Source organism: Sciurus carolinensis, chromosome 16, assembly GCF_902686445.1.
Source record: "Sciurus carolinensis chromosome 16, mSciCar1.2, whole genome shotgun sequence".
NCBI lineage: Eukaryota > Metazoa > Chordata > Mammalia > Rodentia > Sciuridae > Sciurus > Sciurus carolinensis.
Genome location: NC_062228.1, coordinates 65,808,997 through 65,817,844, shown reverse-complemented (window position 1 = coordinate 65,817,844; position 8,848 = coordinate 65,808,997).

Here is an 8,848-nt window from a genome sequence, read left to right as displayed (position 1 = left end):
CCGGTTCCCGCCGGAAGTGGGCGTGCCCAGCCGCAAGGGACCCTGGGAAGTGTGGCCTCGGCGGCGGCGGCCGGAAACCGGGCGGCGGAGCGCCGGCACGCTGACTCGGGTGGGGACCGGCGGGGACAGGTGGAGGGGTCGTGCCCCTCGGCCGGGGCCAGAACACAGCCGCCCGCAGAACACGCCAGGATCGCGGGCTCCCTCACCCGGCGGGCGGCGACCAGGGCCCTCGGGGAGCTGGACGCCCGGTTTGCGCGCTTGTGGCTTCCGTGCGCCAGCGAGCCGTTTTATCGCAGGGCCCCCAGTCATTGTGCCCTGACACACGCAATCATCCTCCTACGGCATTTTATTTCTGCTAGAATGAGAGTCCCACGAAGGCACAAAGCTTCAGTCCTCTTCAGGATTACATTTTCATTGACTAGAGTGTTCGGTGCATAGTAGGTGTTCAGTTTTTAAAAATCACCTAATTTAGCATTAGCCATCTAACCCTGACAGCACGTTAAGGGCTGAATGTGTCCTCCCAGAATCCCCATGTTGAAGCCCTAACCTCCAGTGTGATATTAGAAGGTGGCCCTTACGGCCAGGCCTGGAGACCTAATCAAGGCATTTCCAGACATTCGCCTGGCCAAACGTCAGAACTGTTGGACCAGTGATTCCATTGTGTTGGCAGATGTGCAGACAGCTTGCTCTTTTTTTTCCCCAAAGGCTGGCACATGAGAGAAATTGTACATAAAAACTACCTGTGCCTTATAAGCACCTGGCGCTATTTAGATGACAAGATTCTTGACTCAGCTGAGGCTGTGATGCAGTTAGACTCTGGGAGAGGCATGAATCAGTGGTGGCCGGCAGAGGGCAGAATGTGTTGGGCAGCTGTTCCCTTGGTTCCCAGCAATTTCTGCCACTTCTTGCTCACACCCTTTTAGTAGTCCCTCTCCCTGAAAATGGACTGCACTTGGTGATTCTTTCCAGTCAAGCAAATACAAAGATGAGGGGTTGCCACTTCTAATATCGGGTTACAGAAAGACCCCAGCTTACATCTGGGGCACCTCCTGCTCAGTCAGTTTCAAGGACACCGTTTGCCATATTATGAGCTTCCTTGTAGAGCACCATTGGGAATCAAGGTCTGCCAACAGGTATGAGAGTTTGGGAGCGGATTCTCCTCTAATGAAGCCTTCAGATAACTGCATCACTGGCCAACAGCATGGCCACAGCCTTGGGAAGGATCAAGGACTAGAGTTCCAGCTAAGCTATGCTGGACTCCCTAGGTAAAAGCATTGTGATGATAAACAGCTCCTTAAACCACTAAGGGGTGATCTTTTTTACAAAGAGTAGACAACACCATCACAGCTCTTATTCCATGATTTGATGTTAAAAAGAACATCAGTTGCAAAGATATCATTTTGGTTGTAATTACAGTGACTGCTCTTACAATTAAAGCCCAAATATCAATGCCTTACCACAGTATAAATTTTTTCTCACATGGTAATCCTGGGTGAGCAGGGGTTCTCCTCCAAATTGTGGTTTAGACACAGAGGTCTTTTAGCTTTGTCATTACATAAGATAAAGATCCTCTCAGTTGGACAGTACATCCTGTTTTTAGTAACCAAGCCGCAGGTGACATATCACTTCTGTTCCCAGAAAGAAAATTCACGGCCACGACTGGAAGCGAGTGACGCCATGCCAGGCAGTCCCAACCCAGAGCCGAGTCCAGACAGCAAAACAGGAAGCAGGAACTTGATCACCTAGTCACATCACAGGAGCCATCAGCAAAAACACACCTGGGACCTCCATGCATCTGCTGCAGGGTGCTCTCAGGTAAGGATTCCTCCACAAGCCTTCACTCTGCATAAGCCCAGCTCTTGTACAAGTGCCAAGTCCCACTGCATTGACTTTTTTTTTTTTTTTTTTTTTTTTTTTTTGGCAGTGCTGGGGTTGGAACCCAGGGCCTTGTGTGAGTCAGTCAAGCACTCTACCAACTGAGTTGTATCCCCAGCCCACACCAGTGACTTTTAAGTTCATGTGAGACTAGATGCCATGCTATGGAGTGGTTTATTTCCCCTGCTGGGCCTTGAACCCAGGGTCTCACATATGCTGAATGGAGGGTAAATACCAGAAATCAGAATCTTCTGGAGTTCAGGGTTTATCGTGACCATTTCACCATCTTCTCACAGTTAACTGCCTCCTTATAATCCAGCCACTCACAAGGGAAGACTCCACATCCAAAGTAGACAGTTTCACATTCTAGTGCTTCTTCACCCTGGTAACAGGGATGCTGCTGGCCCCAATGCAACCTTGACATTCACGATTAGGGTGTGGGCAGAACGGCCACTCCAGCAAGGTAAAGTCCTGAAGTCCTTCAGGTCCTTAATATTGTGCAAAGTAATTCATAACTCTAAATACATTTTGAAAAATGATCCCTAGATTTTTGATGGTATGGTACAGGAGAGTACATCTGGATGAGATTAAGTTTTTTCTGTATTCCAAATCACAAGTTATTAAATTCTAGGTTTTGGCTATCAGCCAAGCAATAATTGTTTAGGGACAGTTAAGTTTTCAGTCAAAAGGGAGGTAAGTAGAATTAGCAAGCAGGTTTTTTAAGGATGGGGAGGGTTTAAGATTCTTGAGTCATTCTTGATAGCCTTATTGCATGACACACTGGAAACAATACCGGGGTTCAGTAATCATAGCTCAGCACCCAAGGCACCTGCTGACAGGTCTGATTTTCAGAGAAACCATGGTTGGAAGCAGTAAGAGATGTTTCCCAGCACAGACATAAAGATCTGACTTCAATTTCTTGTTTATGGTCAAAATTTCAAGTGACCTTTTGCTGTGACTTTTAATCATCTGATTTCATCATAAACAAGTATCACACACACTTCTGGAAGCAACATTCCTCACGTCACCTTCAGTTTTGGGTAGGTGCTTTCCAGTCTCTAATGCACAATAAGCTTTTTTTTTTTTTAAGTACTTTTTTTAGTTGTTGATGGACCTTTATTTTTTATTCATTTTCTTTATATGTGGTGCTGAGAATCGAACTCAGTGCCTCATACCTGCGAGACAAGTGCTTTACCACTGAGCCACAGCCCAGCCCCAGAATGAACTTATGATCCTACTGTATCAGAAATAACCTTTCCCACTGGGGGGGTGGCAATGCCTAAATCCCAGGGACTCGGGATGCAGAGATTGAAGGATCACAAGTTCAAGACCAGCCTGGGAAACTTAGAGAGACCCTCAGTAACTCAACAAGACTGTGTCTCAAAACAAAAAGGTCTGAGATGTGGCCAGGCACAGTGGTGCGCACCTGTATTCCCAGCTACTTGGGGCGAAACAGGAGGATCACAAGTTCAGGACCAGTCTTGGCAATTTAGCAAGACCCTGTCTCAAACACATTTTTTAAAATAAGCCTTTCTAGTACAAAATGGGATTAGTAATTTCTGTCTCTTGATCTAACTTTATACCCTGGTATAATCATTCTCTAGCATCAACTTCTGTATTATCTAGCTTTCTTTCAGAACAAAAAAACCTGATTTTAATGTAAAATTAGAAATTAAATATTAGAATACCAGATAGCTTACAGATTTAAAGAAGTGAAAAACCTGGATGTGAGAAAAGCAGGAATCATGTCAACAGGCCCCAGTAACAGATGCAGGAGTCTTTAGGTTGCTGCCAAAGGATGCCTCAGTTCAAACTCTTTTGGCCCAGGAATGATAGCCACACACTAACGGCTGGCACAATAAGCACTCTAGCTAATGCTGATGACTATGACTGAAAGCAGGCACTCATGTGGCCACAAAGTTCATGAACCATAGTGCTGGCCCTGCTCCTGTCCTGTCTCCAAAGGCCGAGACATCTGGTCGGCCTGACCACAGACATGTGTGACTGGCAGCTCCCAGAACAACAGACACTGGAGAAGAGGAGGGCTCAAAGAAGCTAGAAAGGGCAGGCACAGAGGCAGGAGGATTCCAAGTTCCAGGTCAGCCTCAGCAACTTAGTGAGACCCTGTGTCAGAACATAAAAGGGCTGGAGACATAGCTCAGTCAGAAGGCATCCATGGATTAAATTTCCAGTACCAAAAAAGAAAAAAGCTAGGAAAAAAGTGTGTTGAAGACAAAAACAGATTTCAGCATGTTACTGAATGTGGGTGTGTTCACATACACATGCTCCCACAGATCTACTCAATACCATGTTGGCTCTGACGATGAGATCAGTACATACATAATGTTCTGCAAATGACATTTCATCTAGTAACTGGACAATTCTACTGAAGTGTACATAGAGCCTAAACTCTTCCTACCAACTGTAAACGACAGTATGTATTAAATATCAATTTAATCAATATGCCCACCAGGACACAGAATTCCCATTTGTCACAACTTTTTAAATTCTGCAATAAACATTACATGTATTCCAATGAGATAAAATTCCTAGATCTGGAATGACTCTCAAAAGAAAGACACACTTACAATGCTGATAGATCATACCACATTGACATCTCACACTGATACTACGATGGCATGTTATTCAAATTTTAGATTTTAATCCATCTAAAAGTCAAGAAAATTTATTTTCATTAGAACTTTCCTCTTTACTAAGGTGAGAGCATCACAAAGCTTCCTTATTTACTTGAATGTGGCAGCTGTGACACACCTTTTGGTATGTGCCACAAAGATCCACTGTGACTTTTCATGTTGAATGGCACTTTTGCTAAGTGGCATATTTTAAATGAATTGCATATATTTTCTGCCATTTGTTTTTTACATGATTCTACTAACTTTCACCATAATGGAGTTCTAAATCATTACACAGGTCTATTCTCTTCCTTTACAGCTTCTAGAAGATCTGCAAAGACGTCCTCTTTCCTGTGTCTTCTAGGACTACACATCCTACTTGGTGATGACATCCTCTTTCCTGTGTCTTCCAGGACTACGCATCCTGCTTGGTGAAGGCGTCCTCTTTTCTGTGTCTTCCAGGACTACACATCCTGCTTGGTGAAGGCGTCCTCTTTCCTGTGTCTTCTAGGACTACACATCCTACTTGGTGATGACATCCTCTTTCCTGTGTCTTCCAGGACTACGCATCCTGCTTGGTGAAGGCGTCCTCTTTTCTGTGTCTTCCAGGACTACACGTCCTGCTTGGTGAAGGCGTCCTCTTTCCTGTGTCTTCCAGGACTACGCGTCCTGCTTGGTTAAGGCGTCCTCTTTCCTGTGTCTTCCAGGACTACGCGTCCTGCTTGGTTAAGGCGTCCTCTTTCCTGTGTCTTCCAGGACTACGCGTCCTGCTTGGTTAAGGCGTCCTCTTTCCTGTGTCTTCCAGGACTACGCGTCCTGCTTGGTTAAGACATCCTCTTTCCTGTGTCTTCCAGGACCAACATCCTACTTGGCGAAGACATCCTCTTTCCTGTGTCTTCCAGGACTATGCATCCTGCTTGGTTAAGACATCCTCTTTCCTGTGTCTTCCAGGACTACGCATCCTGCTTGGTTAAGACATACTCTATCCGTGTCTTCCAGGACTACGCATCCTGCTTGGTGAAGGCGTCCTCTTTCCTGTCTTCCAGGACTACGCATCCTGCTTGGTGAAGGCGTCCTCTTTCCTGTGTCTTCCAGGACTACAAATCCTGCTTGGTTAAGACGTCCTCTTTCTTGTGTCTTCCAGGACTACGCGTCCTGCTTGGTGAAGGCGTCCTCTTTCCTGTGTCTTCCAGGACTACGCATCCTGCTTGGTGAAGGCGTCCTCTTTCCTGTGTCTTCCAGGACTACGCATCCTGCTTGGTTAAGACATCCTCTTTCTTGTGTCTTCCAGGACTACACGTCCTGCTTGGTGAAGGCGTCCTCTTTCCTGTGTCTTCCAGGACTACGCGTCCTGCTTGGTTAAGGCGTCCTCTTTCCTGTGTCTTCCAGGACTACGCATCCTGCTTGGTTAAGACATCCTCTTTCTTGTGTCTTCCAGGACTACGCGTCCTGCTTGGTGAAGACGTCCTCTTTCCTGTGTCTTCCAGGACTACGCGTCCTGCTTGGTGAAGGCGTCCTCTTTCCTGTGTCTTCCAGGACTACAAATCCTGCTTGGTTAAGACATCCTCTTTCCTGTGTCTTCCAGGACTACGCATCCTGCTTGGTGAAGGTGTCCTCTTTCCTGTGTCTTCCAGGACTACGCATCCTGCTTGGTGAAGGCGTCCTCTTTCCTGTGTCTTCCAGGACTACGCATCCTGCTTGGTGAAGGCGTCCTCTTTCCTGTGTCTTCCAGGACTACGCGTCCTGCTTGGTGAAGGCGTCCTCTTTCCTGTGTCTTCCAGGACTACAAATCCTGCTTGGTTAAGACGTCCTCTTTCTTGTGTCTTCCAGGACTACACGTCCTGCTTGGTGAAGACATCCTCTTTCCTGTGTCTTCCAGGACTACGCGTCCTGCTTGGTGAAGGCGTCCTCTTTCCTGTGTCTTCCAGGACTACAAATCCTGCTTGGTTAAGACGTCCTCTTTCTTGTGTCTTCCAGGACTACGCATCCTGCTTGGTGAAGGCGTCCTCTTTCCTGTGTCTTCCAGGACTACGCGTCCTGCTTGGTGAAGGCGTCCTCTTTCCTGTGTCTTCCAGGACTACGCGTCCTGCTTGGTGATGACATCCTCTTTCCTGTGTCTTCCAGGACTACGTGTCCTGCTTGGTGAAGGCGTCCTCTTTCCTGTGTCTTCCAGGATTACGCATCCTGCTTGGTTAAGACGTCCTCTTTCCTGTGTCTTCCAGGACTACGCATCCTGCTTGGTTAAGACATCCTCTTTCCTGTGTCTTCTAGGACCAACATCCTGCTTGGCGAAGACATCCTCTCTCCTGTTTCTTCTAGGACTACGCATCCTTCTTGGTGAAGGCATCCTCTTTCCTTATGTGCCTTTTAGATCCTTGCCCTACTTGATGAAGGTGTCCTTTTTTTTTGTTTCTCCTATACATGAGTTCATATGAGAGATGTTAAGTACAACTGTTTCACATTTATCTTAAGGAATGTGTGTTCTTCTTTATGAAGGTTTCTTTTCTTTCTGCCTGTGATAATGATTTTATAGAGATATAAATACATCTCTCATATTTGAAGACTATATGTCCTACATTCTGAACACATCCTTTCATGTATGCCTGCCACAGTTTTATGGCAGCATCACATACCAAATCTCATATGTAAAAACTATTTCAGCCAATTTTGACATGCCAGTATCACATACTAAATATCATATGCAAAGAAAACTATTTTAAATACATCTTGGTTATTCTTGCCTATTATACTTCCTCATGTTGTTTCAGGACAACCATCAAACAACTATCAAAGTAAACATATCTACTGGAATTAGGTTTTGGATATATAATTTACAATAATTTAAATAGTATTGAATATTTCATCTAAAAATTTTTTTTATTTTTTTGTTTTAGTTGTAGGTGGACACATACCTTTATTTTATTTTTATGTGGTGCTGAGGATTGAACCCAGGGCCTCACACATTCTAGACAAGTGCTCTGCCACTGAGCCACACCCCAACTCTATTTCTTTTATTGACATGTTCTATTTTTCATAATTTCATCTCTTCATAAATTGTTTTATTGTCGGTTTTTTAAATTTTTGATGTAAGAGTTGTATTACCCCACAAAATTAGACACTTTTGTAAATTTTCCTCTACTCCAGAACAGTGGTCAGCAAATGTTCTATAAAAGAATAGTAAACATGGTAGGCATGGTGCTGCGTGTCTGTGATCCCAGCCACTTGAGAGGCTATGGCAGCAGAATCACAAATTGAGGTTGGCCTGGGCAACTCAGCAAGTCCCTGTCTTAAAATAAAGAAGACTGAGGATGTAGCTCATTGCTAAAGTGCCCCAGGCTCAATCCCCATTAACCTCCCCACAAAAAAAAAAAAAAAAAAAAAAAAAAAAAAAAAAAAAAAAAACAGTAAATATCATCAGTGTTGCAGCTATTCGATGTCTGCCTCTGCTGTAAGTGCAGCCAGACAGTAGGTGAACAAATGAGCACGGTCACGGTTCAGTGAGACCCTATTTACACAGACAGGCTGCAGACAGGATTTTGTCCATGAGCCAAACATTCTTCAGCAATCTGTACAGCAGGGATCATCAAATTTTTCTTCAAAGGTTCAGGCAGCAGGTATCTTAGGGTCTGCAAACCAGAGGGTCTTTGTTAGGGCTACTTGACTATGCTATTGTAGCATGAAAGCAGCCCCCAACCACACGTGAATGACCGAAGGTGGCTCTATGCCAACACAACTTTATTTACAGACACTGAAATTTAACATAATGATCATGTTGAAAACATATTCATTTTTTAAAGTACTCATAAATATTTGTTAAAATTTTAGATCATGGGCCATAAAAAAATCACCACTGAGACTCTGGGCACAAGTCATGGATTGCTGACCCTCTGCTACTAGATTGGTTCATCCAGAGTTAATGATACTTTGAACGTTTACCAGAATTCATTCATAAACTGAGTAATTTTAAATAGATGAAGTCCTGCTGACTTTCTCATTCTTTAGTAATGCGTCAATAGTTTTAACTTTGCATATAAATCTTGTATTTTTATTTAACTGCTATGTTCCAAATAGCCTATTCATTCATGTTCTCTACACTGTCAAAGACTCTTGTCAAACATAAAGTTGAATTTTCTCACCAAAGAGGACAAATCACCTTACGTTCATGTAGATCAAAGGGAATGTCATAATACATCTCAGCATCATGGAATCCAATTTTAAAGGAACACAGGTAAACATCAACTACCTGCACAGCTCTACTCCTGACCCAAGATCTGGTTTTTACCCTCATCCCAATGCATCATTTTTACTAAAGATGACCATCATAACTTTTCTTTTTCTCT